At 35.8% G+C, this 26,970-nt stretch overlaps 1 long non-coding RNA gene across 1 annotated transcript in view; it reads left to right on the forward strand.

The window, feature by feature from the left end:
• LOC117063997 overlaps positions 1 to 26,294 on the forward strand; it is a 30,340-nt gene extending 4,046 nt beyond the window's left edge. The window contains exon 3 of the long non-coding RNA XR_004429211.1: positions 26,217 to 26,294. This is a non-coding gene — a long non-coding RNA (uncharacterized LOC117063997). The remainder of the gene's footprint in view (positions 1 to 26,216) is intronic.
• The last annotated feature ends 676 nt before the right edge of the window (positions 26,295 to 26,970 follow it).

Consider the following 26,970-nt stretch of genomic DNA (forward strand, 5'->3'; position numbering starts at 1 on the left):
AAGACTGAAGTTCAAATACATTAACTACCCTTCCCAAGGTCAGATAGCCAGCCAATAATGGGCCCGTGAGGAACTGAATTCTACATCTAACTGATTGGAAAACTATGCTCTTTGGCATTTGATTGAACTACTTTAATCGTGATATGTCTATTTTGTGTTAGTTTACATCTATGAACATTACCATCTGGCCTCACTTTCTGGGTACTTAATGTGTGTGTGAACAGAGATAATTAGGTCTTTCATGTGAACCGAAGGGATTCAGCCTGCCCTTAGATGCTGGAAAACCTTTGGATTTAACCACAAACCGATGAACTGGGTGAGATACCTGGGCATGTTAAATAGAAAAGCAAAGGTGGAGGGGCGACAATATGGTTGAATAGACAGTAAAAGAGCACAGCCAACAAGTTATAGTTTGTATGGAAATTAGTTATTTGAACATCCCTGTACTGATGGTAAGTTGTTTAATGGACAAACTAGACAATTATTTTTGTTTCTTTAAAATTTTTCTTTGTGTAAATGAGACTTATTTAAATTTATCTTCCTTGAGGTTAAAAACTATCCTCATAAATTGTAACTGTTGAGTCTACAAATTACACTTGTGACAAATTCTTTGAGAGGCTGCAAAAGCTGAGCATTTTTGTTGGAGAAGTTATGTGAGTCAGAGGTAATTACACTTTAATCACCCTAAGTGTTCCATTGCTTAGGAAACTCCATTTGCTCGGTTTGTGCTCCCAGAACAACTTGATTACAGGCAAAGGATATAGCATAACACAGAAACAACACAAGAAAAATATGCATGAAAAAGGACCTAGAGGTTCCAGGCACAGGTTTCTTTTGCTCTACCACCTCTGGGTCACACAGGTGCCCTTAGCCTGTACCAGACTATAACCACTACTGGTGTGCATGTGGAGCACTTCTGTAGCAGGAGACCCAAATCTCACAGTGGAGATCCCTTATACTAAGATTTTCATATAGATGTATTCTAGCTATGTTACCAGCCTTTACTTTGAATGTCTTCCTTCCCCAGACTCCACTGAAATTAGGTGCAATTACAAATTCAATTATTATTACTAAACAGTGCTAGCAGACTGATACTTCTTGCTCTGAAACAATTCATGGATCCATGGTTATAAAACATCATTTATCTTTAGTTAATACATTTTACAGCATTGGCCAAGGGTCAGTAGCTCTGGAAATAAACTGCAATCAATCCAAACCAGCTAAGATGAACCTATTATATGCATAGATTATGGATGCAGCAATAAATGCTCAATTCTTTTCCACATTAAAACCAGTAAACAAATAGCATCCTCCTTTGCATCTACATCTCACTTCATGTCTAGCTCTTTCCAGCTTGTATCTGCTCAAGTCCTAGAAAAAGTGGTCTATGCATGTCTTTCATCATCCTCATTCTTTCTGTCCTGGACATCTTGTTACCTAAACTCTGCCCCTATCACTTATGGGAAATGTTTGTGTTAAGGTCATTCATGACCTTCTGCTAGATGAAATGGACCTGTTTGTATTTTTTCTAGTCTTTGTCTTCTGTTACTTTTTGGAAATTTGACTCCAGGTTGAAACTCCTTTCTCTTGTTTTCTATGATCCCATTCATTTTTTTTCCTTCAATTTCTCTAGAAATTGTTAATGTTAACTATTCTTGACTTTCATGTCTAAATTCCTTTTCTTCATTGCTGCTGTTATATGATCTGATCCAACTATAGTTCTATAATAATAATTCCCAAAACTCTGTTTCCAGTCTAAAACCTTCTCATGAGTATTGGACACACATACACCATCGTCATTAAAAAGCACCCATAAGTGAAGTTTCAGTAGTCTTCTCTCCTCTATCAACCCAGTTTTCCTCACATAGATCTGATTTCAGATAATGGCAGTGCAGGCTATTCATTCTTTCATGCTAGAGATACGGGAGTCATTCTAGATCCCTCTTTTTCAGTTACTGCATTTAATTTATCATCAAATCACACTGTTTCTGTCTCTTAAATAGCATTTGACTCTTATTTCCTCCTTCCCATTTCTACTTCCTGTAGCTTATTATAGTATTATATAATAAATACTATTATTATTATAAATAATGTTTACTAAGATCACTTCAGTAGTCTTCTCTCTTGGTCATTTTTTGCCTCTAATCATGATCTTCTCCAATAAGCCCTCCATCGTATAGCACTTGTTTCTCTCTGTGTTGTTCCTGTTGACTGATACGTTCCTACAAAAGATTTGAAGTAGTTAGAAAAGGGTCTCATTTATTCTGGCATCATCAGTGCCAAGCATATAATATATATTGAATACATTTTTTGAATGAATAAATTAACATACACTTTAGAAAAATATGCATGGGAAATGAGGATATGCTGCTTACATGCTCTAAAACAACATTGTCCAGAAGACTTTTCTGCAATCATAGAGCTGTGCTATGATGCAGTAGCCTATAGCTACATGTGTCTATTGAGTACTTGAAGGTGACTAATGTAGCCAAGGAACTGTATTTTTAATTTAAAATTGAACATGGCTAGTGGCTATGATAGAAAACAGCATAGCTTTAAGAAAATAGGCCCCGAAATTGCTCTTTTTAAAAAATATAATTAACTCTTAAGTGGAACAAACTAAAGCTGTTTTTTTTTTTTTTCTGCTCCAATAATTATGACCACTTTAAAATTCTGCAGATGGTCTCTCATTCCTAGTTCAACAATTCTGTTCAAGAAATATTTTTGAGCACATAATATTTGCCAGGTACTGTGGATTCAAAGAAAAACAAAATAACAATTTCTGCGTTTGAAGATAACAGCAGGAAAATGTCACCTGTTAATGGAATTTGATTTCTGAAATATTGAAAATTAGCTGAAAATTTGAAAATTGATGAAGACACGGGGAAAGAACATTTTAAATATTTTTCCCTCTTCCTCCTCCTACATCTAGATTCTGAAGTAGCAGATGAGAGTTAGAATTGTCAAAATGAATCTTATGATGATGGGAATCATTTCAGATCCCCATGTGAAATATACAGCCCTCCTGAAGTACAGTAAGGATGAACTTTTGCTTGTTTCTTTGACCTAGATAGTTTTAATTATCTCCTTTCCTTTCTACCTTCCATTTTGTGTCTTCCTGATACCTCAGTTGCTTTCAGATTTATTAATTTCTCTGAAACAATGTTGCAGACAGCCCAATGTCACAACCTCTGGCTCTAGACAGTTCCATCAAACTGTGTCATTTCTGGGGACTGACTGTGGTGTGATAGCAAATTTTGCATCAGTATGACAGCATTTATAGCCAAGCTAATTTAGATTACTTAGCAAATATTATGCCATGAAATCATGTATAAAATGGTATCAGTAGGGTCCAAATATATAGTATAAAATGTATTTCTTTACCCGCTAATTTGAACATGTCCTTAGAAAACTGCTGTACAAAGTTGTTGGCATAATTTCTTTGTCATAAATTCCCAGTGCTGCTTATTACTTTTGATTTTCTTATTCTCCAGATGGCTACACATTTGCACTCTTATTTGTCTGTTATTTCACTAAGCACAGATTTCTTACTGGGTGCTATTATTTATTTATATTTATTTATATCTTTGGTTTGTTTTGCAGCAACAAAAACTGTTTCTCTTAATGAAGAATTTAAGAACAATAGGAAATTAGTGGAAAGCTTAATTTTCCAGCTTGATTTAATGCTTCTCAAAAGCTATACTGTTGGATGAATTTTGATTTCTTTACTGAATACTAACAAATTTCTAGAAAAATATTAAATATTGCTTGTATTGAGATCTTTGCTTAGTCATAGTGATTTAAAAGAGGCCAAACATTTATACTTAAACATATTTCAATAATAGAATTACTAATGAAAGCATTACTTCCTTTTTCCCTCGTGGCATAATGATAAACTCAGAGTGATATCCATTTTGATTTTCTTTGTGAAACGTATAAGAAAGTATAAGTATCTTTCCACACACACACACACAAACTCACACACACAGAATATCTGCTATTGAATTATTGGTCAGTCATGGAGTGGGAAGCTATTAAGGCGCTTTACTGTTTAGAATGAAACATAATAGGAAACCTTAGCATTTTATTACATTTTCTCAACTAACAGCTTAAAACTATATTTATGGATAAATAAAACCACGTTGTGAAATTTCACCCTATTCATCTTTATTTTCTTATTCATTTTAGTCTCATATTTTCCTTCCCTATAGATGGCTTACTGGCCTCTGGTAAAGATCATAAGTGGAAGAACATTGAGTGACTAGTGGTGATGGGTTGGGGGCAGGGCAGCAGTACATTACCTGTTTTCAATCTAGTGTTTGAAGGCCTCTAGTAGGAAAAGAAAACTCATGACCTTTTGACAAGATCATATTTAAGGGAGACTTAGTCTTTCCATTTTTATTAAATTTTAATTTGGTAGCTCATATGAACTAGAATTTTTTTATTTAGCAACATATGCTTTGTATTAATTCAGTAGTTTGCATTTTGAGGAAGACCATTTAGGGAATCTGGATGAATAAAAATTGGATATACTCTGGAGATGCCATGCCAATGCATGGATATCCTTTTGCAGAAGCAGAAAAATCAGCCCTAGGTAACAATTCTCAATAGAATTTTAGATGTATCCTTTGTGGGAAAACTCGATATACCCTTCACGTTATCCAAACTTTAAAGCCTACAAGGTTTATAAAAATGACTAGTAGAGTGGAGTGTTATGCTTTAGAAGAATAAACAGAACTTGGTGAGTGTTAAAATTTCTAAACTAATGTTAACAGACACTGAGTAATTTCTTTGTTATTCAAACATAACCTCAGAATAGTTGATAATATCAGTCTCTCTTACAAAGGCAATAATTAAGCCTCTAAAAGATCATATTTCATATGCCTTACTACCACATTAATCAATGTAACTGTGTTCTCAATATTTAGTTTCTTAAGAGGTGGTAGATTTGAAGAAGTTCAAGGCAGCTGTTTCTTGATACCTTTAAAAATGGTAATTAAATTTATGGACAAAGCCATGCAATTAAAAAAATATTTCTGATGTTTATCTTACAGAGCATCATAAATAATCCATAGGTAGAAACAGCATGAAGATAGTGTTTCCCTTATTGGGAGGTTCAGTCCTTCTTTAGATAAGTTACTGGATGTGTTTCTCAAGGAGATGTGTTTCTTTGCTACTGAGAGGAACCTGGAGTGTGTAAAATCAGAAGGAAGAGCATCACAGGGTATCGGTATGTGCATCAAGGAGTATTCAATTTGTGTGTTTGTGTGTGTGTGTATAGAGAAGGCATGGGAGATTTATATTAAAACTTGGGTTGGAGAAATCTATTACTACCATCTTTAAGCAAAACTTACAGTTCGCTTAGAAAAACTCTGCTAAAAATGTTTAGGCTCTACTAATATACTTTTGCTGGTATAGAAAGCATGAACCATAGCCCAGAAACTGAGTGTGTAAAGAACACCACACTGAAGTTTTTCTCTAAGTCAACTAAATTCCAATTCTGTGGCGCCTTTCTACTAGTTTAGCAGCAAATTTACCCTCAGTCAATCTTGATATCACTTGTATCCCCCTCCCCATACCCAGCCAAACCCTCCTGCCACGTGTCATCTCTTCCACTGAGAGTACCAGCCTTCTCATGGATCTTATAGATCACTGCTGACTTGATGTGGCCCCTAGGCCCATAAGAAGCTGACAGTTGGGAGCTCTCATGCCTGTGATGCAGGCTGCAGTGCACCCAGCAGTCATCTCTGCAAAATCTGGTCACCTCCTTTGCTGCTACCACAGCCTTGCTGGGCTCACAGACCTCTTCCATCACCACTGGGGAATACTTCTACACACCTCACTGATCCTACATTCCTCTCTAGGATATCCCATGAGTTAAGATCAAAGAGATTTCAGACTGTTTCTGCTTTTCTCCAGGTCAAAAACCTTTAGACAAAAAACTACAAAGTCTTGTTATGATATAAAAATGGGAGTAGATGAGCTGGGGGTCTGAATAGAGAGAACAGATGCAATTAATAATTCAATATCTTCAGCTGATAAAATAATGTTTTAACAAATATGGTGTTATTTGGGGTAAAGGAGGGTGTAGTTTGATTACCTGGGAACCTACCGTCCTTTATTATAGAGTGGCTCCTAGTAGGAGTGTTTGTATCCCTGGCAGTAACAAGATTAAAGTTTTTCTCTAAGTCAACTAAATTTAAAGTTGTACATGAAAATTTGTGTTATAAAAGCTATGTATTTATTTTCATATCTACCAGAAAATATGTCATCCTAATGTGAATTGGTGTAAATTGACTTAAATAACACCACAAACAGTAAGTGAAAATAACGAAAAATATGATGGTGGCATCCAAATAACCAGATGTGAATAGCCAGTATGACCTGTGAAAAATCATGTTACTGGATTTTAAAAAAATTGTTATGTTTATAATTGAGAATGCCTATAATTCAGATGTTCTAAGGAAGATGTAAAGACTCTTTAGTATGCAGGAAGTTTTCTTGGCTTTCAACACAGAAAATGTCCCAAATAATATAGATGGTTAGTTTTCCATGCTCTACTACTCCACTGTTTAAAGTAAAATCATTTGTATTTCACTTATGTAGACTTCATTCTTTTGGTTTTGAGGACAGTGAATCATCACTTGAGCCATTTCCATTATTATTGCTCATGTTCATTTTTAAGCAATTGTGATTTTAATCTACTGATTAATATTTTGATTAGTTAACAAACTTAATAGTACAGCCCTCTATTATAACAGGTTAGACTATGTTTTGCAAAAGTCCAACATCACCGTGGTTTAACAAAACAAAGATCTCTTCTTTGATGATGTTAGTGAGGTGGATAAGGCAGCTTTCCTTGATAGGGTCCTCTTCAAGGAGTGGTCTAGGGATCTGGCTTCACTGCAGCTCTACCATCTGGAACACATGGCTTCTAAGGTTCCATGGAAAGGAAGAGGGCTGGAGAGGCAAATGGAATGATTTTAAGGTCAAGATCTACTCTACATTTCATTGGCCAGAATCCAGTTATGGTCCTGAAACTGTCTGCAAGAGAGGTCAGCAAATGTAGTTTTCCTATTTCTGAGAAAGAGGAAATTGTGCAATGAACCCATATTATTACTTCTACCACAATCCCAAAATATAATCCAGAGTAGTTAAGATATAAAAGACTATTTCATCAAAAGTGTTTCATTGTGCATTTCGTATTATATTTACTGCTAATGAGCAGTTACACATTGACAAAAAATAATGATTAATAATAAAGCTCCAAATAGTTTTATTATATTTAGATTTAGAAGCTATCAGAGGCTTACTCTTACTTTACTCAAGTAAAGCTCTTGTGGCAATTTTTTGATTTTAGAACAACAAGAGGCTATTTTTTTGTAGATAATTCTTTGTAGGTACAGATGTATCTGAAGTGATTAATATAAATACAGTTTCTGAACCAATATCTCCTAGCTTTGTTTTTATCATGTCACATAATTATCTAAATACATACTAGTGTTGAAAACAAATTTTCCATTTTAGATGGAAGAGAAAAGAGAAAGTAATTTTACAACATGAAAGTATTGATCATTTTACACAAAATGGCTGGAACATAGCATATATAATCTACCTTTAACAGTAATGCTATCTCAAGTTTAAGCTTACTTTTGTTAAGAAATAGCTTCTTTCTTTGTTTCCTTGGGTTGCAAATACTCTATATTCTCTAGTTGCAATGACCATTGAAGATAAGTGATTTACAACATGGTTACCTGAATTTACAAAAATTGCTAGATAAAAGTGATTTTTCTTTACATTTGTTATTTCATTAAGGAAGTTTCCCTGAATTAAAAGAGGTTCTTTTTATTTCATGCTTTCCTTTCTCAAAGAGGAATGTGTAATATTTATATCATATATTATTTTTTCTCCCTTATAGGATTTAATATACACATTCACAACATAAATGTTATTACTTTTTATGCCACTCTTTTGCAGTTTGCATGTCTCTACTACATTTTGCTATGTGATAATTTGATTCTTCTATTACTTTATTATAACTTCTGCAAAAATGGTTTCATCTTGTTATTGTTTACTGAAGACTGACTTTTGTCCCTATATTAACTTTCTCTCTCTCTCCCTCCCCCACCCATTACCCCCACCCCCCGCACCACCCACCCTGCTCCTTCTCTCCTTCTTTCACTCTCTCCCTCTCTTTCTCTCTCAGTTTTTGTAGGGGTTGCCAGTTCCAAGTCGTTAGTTCATCTTTTCTGTTTGGATATTTCATTTCTAATTACTGATTTTTCTAACTACTTATATATTAATCCAGAAAGTCTTTGTTATCCACATTTGCAGTATCTTTTCCTGACTTGAGTGGTAATGCTGAGAAGCTTTATATTTTTATGAAGTCATAGCTCTAAAACATTTTGTGGTTTTGGTGTTATGCTCAAGAATCTGATCTTTTATAAAAACATTTTTCTCTTGTTGTTCATTTTGTTTTGTCCTTTTAAACTTTTAATCTATTTGACTTTGAGCCTAATTCTGTGGTCTCAAGCACAGACTTTGTAATTCTTTCTCCTGATTCCGTTCAACCAGGCTTACAATTTAAAGCTTGATTGAAAAATACTGCACATGTTATTCTCATTTAAAAGCATTACTGCACCCAATTGCACATTAAAGGACCCTGAGAACTCTTTTTTTACTTTTTTTCACCCTAGGAACACGTTATATTACCCTTACTCCATCCGCCCCTTAATTCTTTTTTTTTTTTTTTTTTTTTTGAGACGGAGTCTCGCTCTGTTGCCAGGCTGGAGTGCAAGTGGGCGATCTCAGCTCACTGCAACCTCCACCTCCTGAGTTCAAGCGATTCTCCTGCCTCAGCCTCCTGAGTAGCTGGGATTACAGGCATGTGCCACCACGCCTGGCTAATTTTGGTATTTTTAGTAGAGATGGGGTTTCAGCATGTTGGCCAGCATGGTCTCAATCTCTTGACTTTGTGATCTGCCTGCCTCAGCCTCCCAGGATGCTGGGATTACATGGTGACACACTCCTGGGCTAAATCCGACTCTGCACTGCCCAGGGATAGCACCTGGTAAATGGTTTAACTTCTCAGTGCTTTAGGGTCTTCTCTACAAAATAGGGCCAGTAGGCTGCTGAGGAGTAAATGAATACCTGGTATGTTTTAAGTGTAAGCTATCATTTTTGTTTTTCTTGGGTTAAGACTTTTCTAGATATTTTATGTGTTAGTAATTTCTCCAAATAAATAAAAACTTCTGGAGGAGTTGTCTCATTATTTTCTTATATACCTCCATGTGTCTATCAAACATGTGCAGAAGTGTTCAATAAATAGTTATTGACATTCTTAAAAAATAGAATTGAAAGAAATTTCTTCAGGAACAACAGCTATGTCATAATAAAACAGGCATAGTACTTTCTAATTCACAAAATAGTTTTTTCATAAGAATTTTGAAGCTTCAAATTTATCAAAATTTGTTATTTTACATTTGAGACAAAAAGTACTTATTCAATATAAACGATGTAAGTACTTTATATTTTGTCAGAAAAAGTAAATGCTTGTAGGATATTCACTGCAAAATTGTTTGATATAACTCAGAGGTGAAATAATAACACATGATACATGATATTGACCTAGGAAATAATTTAACATCGTGAAAGCTGATTTGAATTGCCTGTCACTCTTTAAGTCTCAAGTAATTACCAGAAGGTGAAAAGCTCATCTCTTTACTCAGACAAATTCTGAATACTGTATGAGATATCTTTGTAGATATATGGGTAGAAACTGACTCTGTGAGTTCTAATTTGATTTATGTGAGAAAAATGATATTTAATCTTTCCAAAGATGTGCTTGGCTTTAGCAAAACCATGAGATGTAATATTTAAATCATCTTAACTCTAATCTATTGGATGTAATACAAATATAATATAAAGTCAATAGGACTTTACCAAAGAAAGAGAGGAGAGATTAGGAATCATAGTTATAGAGTTTAAAGATTTATAAAATAAAGTATTGTAACTGTGTATAGGAAAGATGTGGAACAATTATCTTTTCATGTTTTTTACTATTTTGTAATACCTTTGCAATGTTACAAAAAATCTAGTCTATTGTATAATAAAAAAGATGGTAAAGAAGATATTTTTGTAAAAGCAATTCTTAAGGCATGATTTATTCTTGTCTCCTATTAAGTTACTATATATTTTCTAAAATAAGATTTTTACATTTTGGAACTTAAAATAACAGTCAATATTTGACAAGTACATTTTTGGTATTTCTGTCTGCTTTTATTGTTTTTGCTTTATTTGCAAATCGTTTTTCTTCATTGTTCCTTGAAATAACTTCGAAAATAATTGTTAAGAATGAATCATAGTGATTGCATCTTGAAAACTCGAATATTTTCCCTAGAAACTGTAATTAGAATATTGACCTATAGTTTATTATAAAATGTGAATCTTTTCTATGTTTAAGGCAGGATTATGCTCCTTCACATTAGGAACAAATATTAAGTCTGGAAACTTTTTAAAATACATGTAAATGTTAATTATTTTACTTTATTTTATTAACAATAACTCAAACTTGGATTTTCAAGATCACGTTTCTCAGAAATTTTCCCATTGTTGACAATCCTCATTTTATTATAATACAATTAAATAATTTTATATTCTGTTGGGCTTTCATTATAAAAAATAAAACACAAAGCCCTTGCCATTTCAGATCTCTTAATTCAGTGGGAAAAGTAACACACATGCACAATTATTCAAGAGACTATAAGTGCAATATGATACTGAATTGGTAAGAAAGTACAAAGAAAGAAGAAAGCAAATATGTTTTGTAGTGAGAAGTAAAAGGAAACTTTATATTAGTTAGAGACCTAAGGAAAGGAAGAGTAAAGAGGCTTTGCAAAGGAATGGCTTCATGGAAGCAGATGGCTTGTCTTGATGACTGGTGTGGTTAGAATATAGAATGTAAAATAGAGAGGCAAGAGATGGCAGGAATTAATATTTTTGTTGTCTCATGGGCATGCAACTTCTATGCCCTGTGAAAAAATTCCTTGCTATTACCAAAAAAGGTGTGTCTGGTCAAATTGATGGATTCCTTGAGGGTGCAAATTGCCTTATTCATCTATTCATCTTTGTTTCCTAAATAAGTCACAGTGACATAAACATAAAGCTACAAGCTAATGTTACTAAAGGAAACAATGGGTGGCTGAAATGAAATAAATCAAGCATTATAGAATATTGAAGTGGATCTTACAGAATAATTCAGTTAAGTCTCTTAGACATTTATTTAATCCTTTCAATATCATACTTAATAAATGATTTTGTAGCTTCTCCTTTATGACTTCTAGTGATAGAATCTTTGTTACCTCATAATATAGCTTTGTTTTCTGTTGAAAAACTCTGCTTATCAGGAACATCCCATCTCCAGGTGTTTACAGAGATGCGGAAAAAAAGAAAAAAGAAAAAATGAATCGGGAACATCTCTACATGATATCCAAAATATTTTTCAGCTGGGTATAGAACCACCACCTGTTAGTATGACTGCTATTTTTGGAAGAGAGCCTCTAGAAATGTCGACTTAGACTTGCTTCTCTCTCCTCTCCTCGGCCCCACCAGCCCCAGTATCATCATGAGGGCAGCCATGTTAGGAGACAGCATCCTCATCCTGGCCATGAATGTAGCCAGGGCCAGAGAACAGACTCAAGCAGTACAGTACAAGTATCCTGACTTCCCAGGAATGATTGATTGGATCAGATACGACACCTGATCTAAGTAAGGCTAATTAAAATCCTCTAGAGATAATTGGAATCAAGTGTAAGAAAGAGTCAGCTTTCTCTTTGGTGGCTGAAGCTTTATATTATAAAACTCAGGAGGTGTCAGTAGCTAAGATTTCTGAAACACGGAGAAGTCAAACTGCAGAAAGAAAATTGAAATGACTGTAAAAAGAGAAATCTGAGGCCACGGCAGGGAGAATGCTGACAGCATGTGAGTTCCTGTAATTCTGCTTTTCTTATGGATAGACTACTGAAATTTCCCAGTATCTTTTCCATTAATATTGTGTTTCAGGTTACATGTTTTTTTTTTTTTTTTTTTACATTTTTGTTTTTAAATTAATTGAGGACAGCCAATATAACTGGCAACCTGATTTAGACATTTTAAACTGTTAGTCTCAGTAGTGGTTGGTCATTCTTCTGTTTCTGTTAATATTGAAATTCCTGTTTTCAGACCTTGGTTGAGATTCTGTCTCTGTTTCCTGTTTGCTGCCTTGCTCGGTTGTTTGTGTATTCTGTGGTCTTATGTGTTATGTTTAACCTTGCATAGGGGTTTAGAAGCTGTATGGATAAAATATTGGACACTTTAATTTTTTACTTTCAGTTCCAGAATACATGTACAGAACGTACAGATTTGTTATATACGTATACATGGTGGTTTGCTGCCCCTATCAAACAGTCATCTAGGTTTTAACTATGTGTTAGATCCACGACTACGCCAAATGTCACGCCCGGGGTCAGGTTCGAGCCCATGCTGAGGTTCAACGGGAGTGAGTGGATGGGCAGATAGCTGAAAGAACACTTGGGGGGCTGTAGGCAGGTGAAATGCAGTTTAATTCAGCAGCTCTCTCATCAGTAGCTCTCTTGCACTAGCTCTCTCATTAGCAACTTTCTCACACTGTCTTTATCTGAGTTGTCTGCTCCAGCTCTGTGGCTCCTGCCACCCCCACCCCTGCATGTCAGCCTCTACCTTGCCTTTAGGGTCAGCAGCTTAACTCTTTCTCTCTCTGGGCCATGCCATGGCTCCCTTGTGTCTATATGCAAGACAGACAGTTGTGGTTCTTGATTTGCTTTCTAGGAAACTGATTTGCTTTCCAGGCTCACCAGGGCGAGTATTAAAGGACCAGCGAGTAGGCAAGGCTAGGAGCAAAACTGCAAATTTATTTTTTGGTCAGCCAGTTTTGTGGGGGAGTGGTGAGGTCCATAGGTCTCCAGCAGGGGAGGCCAAGGGAGTCGCCGGTGGAGCTCTCGGGGGAGGTTCCTAATGCAGTCCCGACAGGAGTGGGGACTGAGGAAGTTGGCGCCGTGTGTCCCCTGGGAGCGGCTTTTATGTCCTGGGCCTGGGAGTGGGAGGGCAGTGGGCGGGACATAGGCGGGTCGGGGCCAGGTGGTAGGCGTGGCTAGGCGGGTTCCGGTTTTTCTCCGTCGGAGGTCGCGTTGCGCCTGCACAGTCAACCTGTGTCTTTCCCGGGTGCGGGGAAGTTGACGGTGAAGAAGGGGGAACTGCGCCATCTTGCCTCCGTTCGTCCAAACAGTTCTCTCTCTCTCTCTCTGTGGGTGCCAGCGCCCCGTCAAGTCCTATGCACAGCGTCAGAAGGGTAGTTACACCTTCTACAGACAATAGTGACTTAGAACCAAGTATGAACTTACACAAATAGTTGATATAACAAGTGGAGGTGTCTGCCTGTGCACCAATCCCACTGAGTCACACAGGCCTGGATGTCTGCTTTGGCCTATTCCTTGACTAAAGCACATCCACGTACCTTACACATTGACATTAAGTGAGTTCAAAATTTCAGTTATATTATAGGTGTAAAGCTGGAAAAAAACAAGTAATTATTTTTCAAATATTCTATAGATTAGGAAGTATTTTCCATTCTTAAACCATTTTTATCTTCTTTACAAAAGACATGTAGACCTCTAACTAATACTGGGCATATTTGGATAAAGTGAATCAGCTAAGCTATAGATAAAACCAGTAAAAGTAAACAAGTGAATATGATTTTTATAATTACTGGAAGAATACCAATATATTTGCACTGTTTCCTGGAAAAAATAAAGGAGGGAATAATGGCTACTGAAATTATTTAAGATGAACTAAACTTTCTCAATATTTTCAGGAGACTATGAAAGAACAGGAAAGTAGTGTATTATTAATTGCATAGCTATATCAAAGCTATTAAAATAACAGATAAAAAACAATATGACAAATATAAAATCTATAAATACAGATAAGTATTAGGTTTTACAAGAGTAGGTGGCACTTACCATCATTGACTTTAAGGCTTTAATTTTTATGGGTGTTTGGAATGAGTTTTCTAAGTTGTCTAGTTGCTAACTTTAGTTATTAATTTGTGGATTTGAGCAATGGATGATCCAAACTGATGCTTTTTTTTCCATTAAAAAATCAACATTTTGTCAAAGAAAAAACATGGAATAAAGTGAGAGAAGATCTTCATAATGCAAAGAATTAACAAAGTACTTTATCTAGAACTCTTGGAGGTAAAACACACATACACACCCCAACATGTGTTTCCCCACATGCTTACACATGTGGATAGAGATATTCTAGTGCTATACACAAAGAAAAGTGTACAAGTATCCTTAAAACAAAATTGGTTACAATAGAGAAAATATTTAAAAACAGTGGAAATGTTCATCAATAGGATAATAGATAGACTAATACAATAAAATTCTATACAGCAGTGAAATAATACTATATAGCTGTGTGTGGCAACATGAATACACCTAAAAACGTGCACTGAATAGGAAAATATTATGTAGAATTTTTTTTACAGTACACTATTATTCAGATAGTATTAAAGCTAACTCTACACAGTATTTTGTTTGGAGGACATATATGTGGTAAAAATATACTGAAATCATTGGATTATGATTTTTGATGGCTGTAATTTCTGATGAGGCAAGAAAGGAAATGTGACCACTGAGGACTAAATAGGAATTTAAATTGTATTATTGACTATTTTTTAGGCTGGGTTATAGGGTACAACATTATTTTTATACTGTTTTGCAATTTTTCACTATAAATAAAACAAGACAATTACCAATAAAATTGTGAGAGAAAATGGGTAAAGTGAGGTTTTCTGACCAGAATGATAGACAGATCAGAATTTTTGCTTTAGCTATGAAGAAACAAACAAAATTAGAGCAATATAGTGACTTGCTGAGATGCTAGCATAAGAATGGTGAAACGAAAGGATGTATATATGTTGTATACTCTTGAAATGTGGAAACAAGTAAATATTTGAGTAAAAACTGGATAACAGAACCAATACTAGAAAACTTTACTAGACAGAGGGAAAAGTGAAGTTCCAGGCAAATCTCAGATTATAAACAGATTGCAAGTATTTCATTCATTCATGTGTTTTTTCATCATGCTTCCTTTCATTTTCAGCCAGACTTTATGGATGTGCCAGGCATTGTATGGATTTGTGCTGTCCGGTATGGTAGCCAATAGCCACATATAGCTATTTAAAGTAATTAAAATAAAATACAATTAAAAGTCAGTTCTTTGGTTGCTTTAGCCAAGCGTATTGATATTCAAGGGATCAGAAGTGATATCAGGTGATACTGTGGCTAGTGCTTACCATTTTGAACAGTACAGATTTAGAACATTTTCATCTTGAAAGTTCTATTGGATGGTGCTGCTGAAGATGCTAAGATTAGAGAAGTGAATAACATAGATTGTATATTCTAATGAAAAAAAAGAGAGTAAAGGAAAAGATCGTAAAAGTGTAATGTAATGTTACTGTGTCATTAGAAGAAAATAGAATAATTGGCCAGAGAGGAAAGGAAAATGGGTAAAGACAATCAGACTGTAAATACTAATGAAATGGTTTCCTTCAATCATAACAATGGGGAAAAAAGCATTTCTATTTATTGTAATGGGGTAGAAAAGTAAAGAATGTGTGGCTTCATGCATACCAAGAGAAACAATTATTCTAAGAAAAGAGCACAAAAGAGATTTCTAGTAAGATAAGAATTTTAAAATGGTAATTGAAGTAGTAATTCAAGAGGATGTATGAGCTCCCTAGCACAAACAGAAGAATAAGAAACCAGTAGAGGAAGACCCCTGCATTGCCAAAGCAGAGGCATGTAAGGAAGGGCACAGATGTCTTTGCTTTTTGGGTTTTGGGATATGAATTCAAATCTACGTCTGATTCCTTCTGTTTCTTCTCTGAAATAGGAGGTGATATATTTCAAAAGAGAGAAGTTGGAAATAGAGAGTTTAAGAAGATATGTTTTGAAACCATTGATGTGTAAACTTTTTAGACAAAATAGTACCTTTCCTTTTCTACCAGTCCATTTTTTATGACTCTATTCATTCTCATAACCCTGTTTCTAGAACCACCAAATTATCTATTCATTGTTTTCTGACTGAGTGTAACCCATTCCAGCATTGATTACCTAACCCAGCTCAGCCATTACATCTGGAATTCTCTCATCTGCTCTTCCAGTGACCTTATGTTCTGCCAAATGATACAGCTCTTATGCTGTTTTTCATGAATCTTTCTCTGGTTGTGGTATATTCATAAATGTTTAACAACTAGCTCTCAAGACAAAAACAAAAACAAATCTTGATTTGTAGCATTTGCTGATTTCCATGTTATAAATCTATTCACTGTGGTTCATTTTGAGCCACCACCATAACCACAACTGACGCAAAATTCATAAAACTTTAACAATCAGCTTCCTGGCAAGAACTGCGAAAGATCTAAGATTTTACCCTGGCAAGTTAACAAGCCAGGCTACTGCCACATTGATGAAAACAGCCTGAGGGTTGCAGGAAGGAAAGCTGGGGCCAGGAGGATGGAATGCTTTGCAGCAATATCAGCTGAAATGCAATAGATCTTTTTGTTGTTGTTGTTGTTGTTAGTTTATACTTTTGTGCTAGAACTGGTTCTAGAATTAATAATTACCTATCATTACTTTATCTCGGTCACTCTAAGCACATTCTGCTATAGGACCTTTGCATATTTGTCAGCAATGCCTGTAAACTCTTCCCTAAAATCCTTTGGCACATTCCTTCAGTTAATTATAGGCAGATGTCACTTCATCAAAGAGAATTTCTCAGAAGAACCTGTCTAAAATAGACTCCCTCCCACCTCCACACCATCTCCTCTAATTGCTTCTCTGGTTATTCCACATGTTATGATATGATTATATTCATGATCATTGTCCAGAATATTTTCTAAGCTCCATTGTAATATATTCTTTTATATAGGTTATTTATAGTATATTTTTTAATTTCCACATGTGTGAGGATTTTCTAGCTATCTTTTTGCTTTTCCTTTATGCCTTTATTTTAAGCTTTTTATAATTTTTTTTTTACCTTTTTAACTATTATTTTAATTTCAGTGGTACATGTGCAGGTTTGTCATATAAATAAATTGTGTGTTACGGGGGTTTGGTGTTCGCATTATTTCATCAAGGTAATAAGGATATTAGCAGTACTCGATAGGTATTAAAAGTAATGGCAGGCCGGGCACAGTGGCTCATGCCTGTAATCCCAGCACCTTGGGAGGCCAATGCAAATGGATCACCTGAGGTCAGGAGTTCAAGACCAGCCTGGCCAACATGGCAAAATCACGTCTCTATTAAAAATACAGAAAATTAGCCGTGTCTGTGGGTGCATGCCTGTCATCCCAGTTACTCAGGAAACTGAGGCATGAGAATTGCTTGAACCTGGGAGGCAGAGGTTGTAGTGAGCCAAGATCGTGCCACTGCACTCCAGCCTTGGAGACAGTGAGACTTGGTGTAAAAATAATAATAACAATAATGGCAAATCCACAATTATTTTTGCACCAACCTAATAATTTTTTGATCATCACCTTCCTTCCTCACAACACCCTCAAGTAGGCTTCAGTATCTATTCTTCCCTTCTTTGTGTCCATGTGTACTCAATGTAAGTGAGATCATGTGATATTTGCTTTTCTGTTCCTGTGTTATTTCACTTAAGGTAACAGTCTCCAGCTCCATCCATGTGGCTGCAAAGGACGTGATCTCATTCTTTTTATGGCTGTGTACTATTCCATGATGTAAACATTCCATGTTTTCTTTATCCAGTCTACTATTGATGGGCATTCAGGTTGACTCCATGTTTTTGCTATTGTGAATAGTGCTACAATGAACATATGTGTACATGTATCTTTATGGTAGAATACTTTATATTCCTTTGGGTATATATGCAATCATGAGGTTGGTGGATTGTGAGAGGTGGATGTTGCAGTGAGCTGAGATTGCACCACTGCACTCCACCCTGGGCCTGGGTGACACAGTGAGACTCCATCTCAAAAAAAAAAAAAAAAAAAAAAAAAAAGAAAGAAAGAGATTGCTGGGTTGAATGGTAATTCTATTTTGAGTTCTTTGAGAAATCATCAAACTGCTTTCCACAGTGACTGACTAATACATAAGTGTTTCCTTCTCTTCACAACCTCACCAGCATCTGTTATTTTTTGACTTTTTAATATCCATTCTGACTGGTGTGAGATGGTATCACATTGTGGTTTTGATTAGCATTTCTCTAATGATTAATGATGTTGAGCATTTTTTGATATGCCTGTTGGCCACATGTATTTCTTTTTTTTTTTTTTTTTTGACAAGTCTACATGTCATTTGCCCACTTTTTAATGGAATTCTTTGGTTTGTACTTGTTAGTTTGCTCAAGTTCCTTATAGATTCTGGAAATTAGACCCTGGTCAGATGCACAGTTAGAAAATATTTTCTCCCATTCTGGGGGTTGTCTGTTTATTCTGTTGATAGTTTATTTTGCTATGTAGAATCTCTTTAGTTCAATTAGCTCCCATTTGTTAATTTTTGTTGCAATTGCTTTTGGCATCTTCATCATGAAATCTTTGCCAGGGCCTATGTCCAGAATGGTATTTCCTAGGTTATCTTCCAGGGTTTTTATAGCTTTCAGTTTTATATTTAAGTCTTATTTCATCTTTAGTTGATTTCTGAATATAGTGGTGTAGGGACAGGGTCCAATTTCCATCTTTTGCATATGGCTAGCCAGTTATCCCAGTACTATTTATTGAAGAGGGAGTCCTTTCCCCGTTGCTTGTTTTTGTCAACTTTGTCAAAGACCAGATGGTTGAAGGTGTGCAGCTTTATTTCTGGGCTCTTTATTCTGTTTCATTGGTCTATGTCTCTGTTTTTGTACCAGTACCATGCTGTTTTGGTTACTGTAGCCTTATAGTATAGTTTGAAGTGGGGATTTTTTTATTTTTTTGGTTCCATATGAATTTTTTAGAATAGTTTTTTCTAATTCTGTGAAGAATGTCATTGGTAGTTTTGTAGGAATAGCAATGAATCTGTAAATTGCTTTGGGAAGTGTGGCCATTTTAACAATATTGATTCTTCAAATCCAAGACTATGGAATAATTTACCATTTTTGTCATCTGTGATTTCTTTCAGCAGTGTTTTGTAATTCTCATTGTAGAGATCTTTCACCTCCTGGTTAGCTGTATTCCTAGGTAATGTTTTGTGTGTGGTTATTGTGAATGGGATTGTGTTCTTGACTTGGCATTCAGCTGGGATTTTGTATCCTGAAACTTGCTGAAATTCTTTATCAGATCTAGGAGCCTTTTGGCAGAGACTATCGGTTTTTTTTTTTTTTTTTTTTTTTTTTTAGATATAGAACATATTGTCTGCAAACAAGGATACTTTAACCCTGTCTCTATTTGGATGCCTTTTATTTATTCCTTCTGCATGATTGCTGTGGCCAGGACTGCCAGTACTACGTTGAATAGAAGTGGTGACAGTGGGCATCCTTGTCTTGTTCCGGTTCTCAAGGGAAGTGGTTCCAGCTTTTGCCCATTCAGTGTGATGATGACTGTGGGTTTGTCTTATTAGATGGCTCTTATTATTTTGAGATATGTTCCTTTGATGCCAGGTTTGTTGCAAGTTTTTAACATGAATGGATGTTAAATCTTATCAAAAGACTTTTCTGCATCTATTGAGATGATCATGTAGTTTTTATTTCTGTTTGTGTACTAAATGACATTATTGACTTGTGTATGTTGAACCGGCCTTACATCCCACTTAAAAAGCCTACTTGATTGTGGTGGATTAGCTTTTTGATGTGCTATTGAATTTGGTTTGCTAGTATTTTGTTGAGAATTTTTGCATCTATGTTCATCAAGGAGAATGACCTGAAATTTTTCTTTTTCATTGTGTCTCTGCCAGATTTTGGTATCAGAATGATGCTGGCCTAATAGAATGAGTCTAGGGAGGAATTCCTCCTCCTTGATTTTTTGGAATAATTTCAGTAGGAATGGTAACAGCTCTTCTTTATATGTCCGGTAGAATTTGGCAATGAATCTCTCTGGTCCTGGGCTTTTTCTGGTTGGTAGGATTTTTATTACTGATTAAATTTTGGAACTCATTATGGGTCTATTCAGAGTTTCAATCTCTTCCTGGTTCAGTCTTGAGAAGCTTTTTATTTTGAAATAATTATAGTTTTATACGAAATTGCTTAGAAATACACAGGAAAGTCCTGTGCTCCCTTCCACTATCAGCTCCCAATGTTATGCTAACATCATATATAACTAGAGTACAACAGTAATACCATAAAATTTATATGATACAGGTCATGGAACTTATTCAGATTTCAGCGGTAATACTTGCAGTTATTTGTGTGTGTATGTGTGTGTGTGTGTGTGTGTGTAAACAGCTCTGTGAGCTTTATATACCATCACCAACATCATGAGACTTACCCCACCACAGCATTCCTTGATATTACTCCTCCTCTATCTCTAGGCCTAGGCAACTGCTAATCTGTTCTCCCACTCTGTAATTATGTTGTGTCATGAATGTAAATGGAATCATGCAATGTGTATCCTTTTGAGATTGCAGGTTTTTTCACTCAACATAATTAGTGTGGAGTTCATCAAAATCGTTGCATGTATCAATAATCTTCCTTTTTTTCTGGATTGTATTCCATGGTATGGATGTATTGCAATTTGTTTAGCCATTCACCCACTGAGAGACATCGAGGTAGTGTGCAGGTTTTGGCTATTGTGGACAAAACTGCTAAGAATATTCATGTACAATCTGAATGAAAAGTTTTATCTGGGATATATGTTTAAGAGTGCAGGCCGGGCGCGGTGGCTCAAGCCTGTAATCCCAGCACTTTGGGAGGCCGAGACGGGCGGATCACGAGGTCAGGAGATCGAGACCATCCTGGCTAATACGGTGAAACCCGTCTCTACTAAAAAATACAAAAAACTAGCCGGGCGAGGTGGCGGGCGCCTATAGTCCCAGCTACTCGGGAGGCTGAGGCAGGAGAATGGCGGGAACCCGGAGGCGGAGCTTGCAGTGAGCTGAGATCCGGCCACTGCACTCCAGCCCGGGCGACAGAGCAAGACTCCGTCTCAAAAAAAAAAAAAAAAAAAAAAAAAAAGAGTGCAATTGCTGAGTCTTATTAAGTTCATCTTTAGATAGAAAAGGAACTGCCAAAGTATTTTCCAGAGTGGTTACATCATTTTGCATTCTAACCAGCAATGCATAAGTGACCCAGTTTCTCCACATACTTGCCAGCATTTCATGTTGCAACTATTTTTTTTAAATTTTAGTCATTTTCATAGATAGATATCTCATTATGGTTTTAATTTGCACTTTGCACTTTTACCGCTGGGCAAGGGTGGGAGTTCCAGCTCCTTCTGGCTGGAAGGGGTAGGAGGAATGCCTTGTTACTTCTCTCTTAAGTGGCTTCCACTGACACCATGAGAGTGGTGTAGCCTTTTTACTGCTGGGTTGTGGTGCAAGTAATGTCTCACACTATCCCATGGGGAAGAATAAAGGTACTTCTTTACTTCTGGGTGTGGGTGGAAGTCTAGTCTCCCCACATAGTTTTCACATGACCTTGAAGTGGTGGGAGAGTTGGGGAGTAGGGTGTGGTGCTTGAGTCCAATCAGTAAGGACGAAAGTCTTTAATCCCTACTGTTTCCTCTGATACCACCCCGGTAGGAAATTTGGGGTCCTCATTATAGCCTATCCAGGGTAGATATAGTCTAGGCTTCTGATTCAGTCTTTGTGGGGGCAGTTTTTTCCCTTGTTTTTTTTTTTTTTTTTTTTTTTAATTTTGTTTTGTTTTGTTTGTGATGGAGTCTTGACTGTTGCCCAGACTGGAGTGCAGAGGCGCGATCTCGGCTCACTGCAAGCTCCGCCTCCCAGGTTCACGCCATTCTCCTGCCTCAGCCTCCCGAGTAGCTGGGACTTCAGGCGCCTGCCACCACGCCCGGCTTTTTTCGTATTTTTAGTAGAGATGGGGTTTCACCGTGTTAGTCAGGTTGGTCTTGTGATCCACCCGCCTCGGTCTCCCAAAGTGCTGGGATTACAGGCGTGAGCCACCGCGTCCGACCAGGTCAGTTTTTTTCTGATGTGTAGTAGAGATGTTATTGTCTTAATGTATTCTCTCTTACTAAACCGCCCTTTTACTGGTCTCTTGGCTAAAGAAAGCAGGCTTTCGTTGGAGCTTTATTTTGTCTATACCCACTAGCATTTCTGGGTTGCTGGTCTCTTCTGCTTCACGTTTGAAATATACAAAGCATAGAGAAAATCTCCGAAATTTACTACCTCCTTATTTCTCTGGTAACAAGTCTTCTAGCCAGTCTGTCTTCTTCTCTACACCTTTCAGTCTTCTTATGTCGATTTTATATATAATGCACCCAGAGTTTTTTCTTGTACTTACAGGAGGGAATAAGTACAAGTGTATCTATTCCATCTTCCCAAAAGTAGAGGCCAGGAGTGTTGAACTTATGCTTGCTTGTGAATTTTTTTTTTATATACTTTAAATTCTAGGGTACATGTGCACAACATGCAGGTTTGTTCCATATGTATACATGTGCCATGTTGGTGTGCTGCACCCATTAACTCGTCATTTACATTAGGTATACCTCCTAATGCTATCTCCCCGTCCACCCACCCCAGGACAGGCTCCGTTGTGTGATATTCCCCATCCTGTGTCCAAGTGTTCTCATTTTTCAGTTCCCACCTATGAGTGAGAACATGTGGTGTTTGGATGTTTGTGGTTGTGATAGTTTGCTGAGAATGATGGTTTCCAGCTTCATCTAGGTCCCTGCAAAGGACATGCACTCATCCTTTTTTATGGCTGCATAATATTCCATGGTGTATATGTGCCATATTTTCTTAATCCAGTCTATCATTGATGGACAGTTGGTTCCAAGTCTTTGCTATTGTGAATAGCGCCATAATAAACATAATGTGTGCATGTGTCTGTACAGCAGCATGATTTATAATCCTTTGGGTATATACCCAGTAATGAGATGACTGGGTCAAATGGTATTTCTAGTTCTAGATCCTTGAGGAATTGCCACACTGTCTTCCACAATGGTTGAACTAGTTTGCCATCCCATCAACAGTATAAAAGTGTTCCTGTTTCTCCACATCCTCTCCAGCACCTGTTGTTTCCTGACTTTTTAATGACTGCCGTTCTAACTAGTGTGAGATGGTATCTCATTGTGGTTTTGATCTCATTTGCATTTCTCTGATGGCCAGCGATGATGAGCATTTTTTCATGTGTCTGTTGGCTGCATAAATATCTTCTTTTGAGAAGTGTCTGTTCATATCCTTTGCCCACTGTTTGATGGGTTGTTTGGTTTTTTCTTGTAAATTTGTTTGAGTGCTTTGTAGATTCTGGATATTAGCCCTTTGTCACATGAGTAGATTGCAAAAATTTTCTCCCATTCTGTGGGTTGCCTGTTCACTCTGATGGTAGTTTCTTTTGCTGTGCAGAAGCTCTTTAGTTTAATTAGATCTCATTTGTCAATTTTGGCTTTTGTTGCTATTGCTTTTGGTGTTTTAAACATGAAGTCCTTGCCCATGCCTATGTCCCGAATGGTATTGCCTAGGTTTTCTTTTAGGGTTTTTATGGTTTTAGGTCTAACATTTAAGTCTTTGATCCATCTTGAATTAATTTTTGTATAAGGTATAAGGAAGGGATCCAGTTTCAGCTTTCTACATATGGCTGGCCAGTTTTCCCAGCACCATTTATTAAATAGGGAATCCTTTCCCCATTTCTTGTTTTTGTCAGGTTTGTCAAAGATCAGATGGTTGTAGATGTGTAGATGTGAGGGCTCTGTTCTGTTCTTATGTAATGGCATGCTTTATTCAAGGTAGTTTTTTTTTTCTAAATTTGCTTTACTGATTCCTTCTTCAGCCTAGTCACAGCTACATTAAAATTAAACCAGGGAGTTTAGAATTGCAGTTAATGGCAGTTGTCAGTTCACAGATTTCTAACTGGCTGCTTTTCAAATTTACAATATTAATTTTTATTATTTTTAGTTCTGACATTTTAAAATTTGATGTTATAAACGTGATTGATTTATAAAGATGTTAAGCAAAGTTGTCTAGTGATATATTATCTGGTAATTTTGCTATTTAGAGTAACTTTGGATTAGTTTATGTTATCTTTTGTTTCTGTTGATTTTGGTTATGTAGTCATTTTGTATGTTGAGTGACCTTTGAGTGAACACACAAAATGGGCAAGAATGCCCTTACTGAAGTTTGGAATTACCCAGGTAATTTGAGGCTGGGCTTCAGTCTATGGGCAGTCATCTCATAGACTTTATTTCTGTTTAATTCTGTTTCTTAAATTACAGACTTTTGGGGTCTCAGTCCTAGGAATGGGTTAATTTCTCAGGGCACCTACACTTGGCAGAATCTGGATTCCATCTTCTGTTTCCAAAGTTTTGTGTGGCCCTTACAAGTACTGCCCAACGTCTCAGCTGGGTCAGATGTTGCCCCAAGGGAAAAAGTGGCCTAAAATGTTAGTCTCACTTCTCTGGATTTTTGACTTCTATTAGATCTGAAACTATGTATTCCTTATTACCTTGCTAATTCTTAGATGCTTTTTTGAAGATTCAAAAATTATATTTCAACCAGATTTTTTAAATAGTAGTAGAAGCACTTTTTTTTTCAATTTACCCAGTTCTATCTTACTGGAGGAATTAATTTTCTTATTATTTAATTTTTCTGGTAATTTTGTGTAGTAGAGAAAATAAAATTATATGTTTCAACTATAATCTTCATTGAATTAAAAAAGTTAATGTCCATAAAACACTGTTATATTCTTTCAACATTTAGTTATGCTCTTTTCTATAGCTAACTTTTCTTTAAAAGTTGGTCTTTATGAGGTAGAGTGGTTTATTTGGAAGAGCACTAGGCTTGAATTTAGGGTTTTCTTTCATAGCACTTTTGTCTAAGAAGTTTTTTTTCATTGCATTAATTTACTAATTTCAGTCAAGATTTTCTGACTTGTAAAACAAACAAACAAAAAATAAATTAGATGATTTCCAGTCTCTAAACTCTATAATGATTTAGATCTGCAAATTAAATGAGACAATTGTTATTTCTATGTTTATAGAATTATTTTCTTTCTGTTCAGCACTTTAGGTTTCTAATTAATACCAATTTGCAGGAATTATAGGGAACAGAGAAACTTGTTAAATACAGCACAGGGAGGTTGCCAGCGATGTGGAAAAATCTATAGGACAAAATATTTGATATTTACATAGGTAAAGTAGAGTGAGAAAAAAATGGAACAGAGAACACATAGACTAAAAGATAATTAAGAGACATTTCACTTAAATGCTATGTACGGACCTTGTTTGTATTATTACTTTAAACCATTCTTAAAAACAGAAAATATGAGACAAAAATGTGAACACAAAAGATGTTTAGTGATATTAAAATATCTTTAATTGTGTTAATTACATTATTGGTATTATGGCTATGTTTAAAATTTTTTTTGAAGTATTTACAGATACAATAATATGATACTTGTGATTTGCTTAACCATTATCAGAAGTAGGGGAGACAGGGCAGTTGGTGGGTGTATAGAATTCAGAATTGACCACAAATTGATAATTGTTGAAACTGGTTGATGGACATATAGAAATCCATTGCACTTTTTGCTCTACTCTTAAAATATTTTGAAAAGGAACTGAAGGAAGGTAAAGAAGAGATGGTAGTAAAGTTAAACTTTTATTATATGAAATGAAAACATCGTAGGTTCTAGAATCTCCCCAGGGCTTTGAACCCATAGCTGCAATTGCCAATGCTAAATTATCTCATGGTCAGCCTAGGTATTGGTTTAAGTCACCAGCAAAGTAGAATATCAAAGATCCCTCTTTAATGAAGATTTTTATATTTGATATTTCTGAATGAGATCATAATAGTCCTAATAAGAAAAAGAGTACATTGTTGGACTTCCTTACATTTTACATATAATTTAGTACTGATACATAATATATATAAGAATATATATAAGAATATATATTATATATCTCATATCTTTTATAGTAGAAATTTTTCCTGACAGTCAGTTCTTGAATTGCAAATTTTTAGTAAAATTAAATACAAACTAATTTAGATTCATGATATTTAAATATTTTTCTTTCTAATTAGGTTTTAAAATATTCTGATAACTATGCCTGAAAACGAGACAGTTTCCTCTTCTTCCACTAGAGATGATCAAACCAATACAGGCAAGTTCGTCATAAATTGATTTTCTTTGAAAATAGTTCATAGATAAATGGGATTCAAATCACTTACAGAGGAGAGCAACTGCAAAGATAGTAATCTTTTCCAGGATAATGGTCACAAAACCAAAACTTACTGGGACCAGTAAAGTGAGCTAAGAGAAAAGAGTGAGTCAGTGTAACAAAAACACATGATCTTAATTATAATCAGTTTCTTTTATAATTATGGCTGAACTATGTTATGGGTAATAAAATAGGCAAGCAGTACAACAACAGTGTGCTGGATTCAGCTCTTGTATATATCTCTTCTCAATTCCATTCCACTGGTAACTTCAAATTGGCCCTGGTGGTAGTATTTATTCCCAACTAACAGCTGGATATTAAACTTTTACCAGCATACCACTGAAGCTAAACATGGAAAATTAGAAATGAAAATACTAATATAATTCTATTTTTAAAATTATAGGATTTTATTGCATTAATTTGCTCTATTTTCTTTGCGTCTTGAGCTCTGACATCTTTTATTCTGTATCATGTTAGCAATGTCATATCTTTGCATGGTATAAAAAGAGGTCAGCAAATTATAGCCCATTGCCCAAATCTGGCCAGCAGCCCTTTATTTACAGACCCCAAATTAAGAATGGTTTTTATATTTGTAAGGAGTTGTGAAAAGAAAAAAG

The sequence above is a fragment of the Trachypithecus francoisi genome, unplaced genomic scaffold (assembly GCF_009764315.1).
Source record: "Trachypithecus francoisi isolate TF-2019V2 unplaced genomic scaffold, Tfra_2.0 Lachesis_group19, whole genome shotgun sequence".
Lineage (NCBI taxonomy): Eukaryota > Metazoa > Chordata > Mammalia > Primates > Cercopithecidae > Trachypithecus > Trachypithecus francoisi.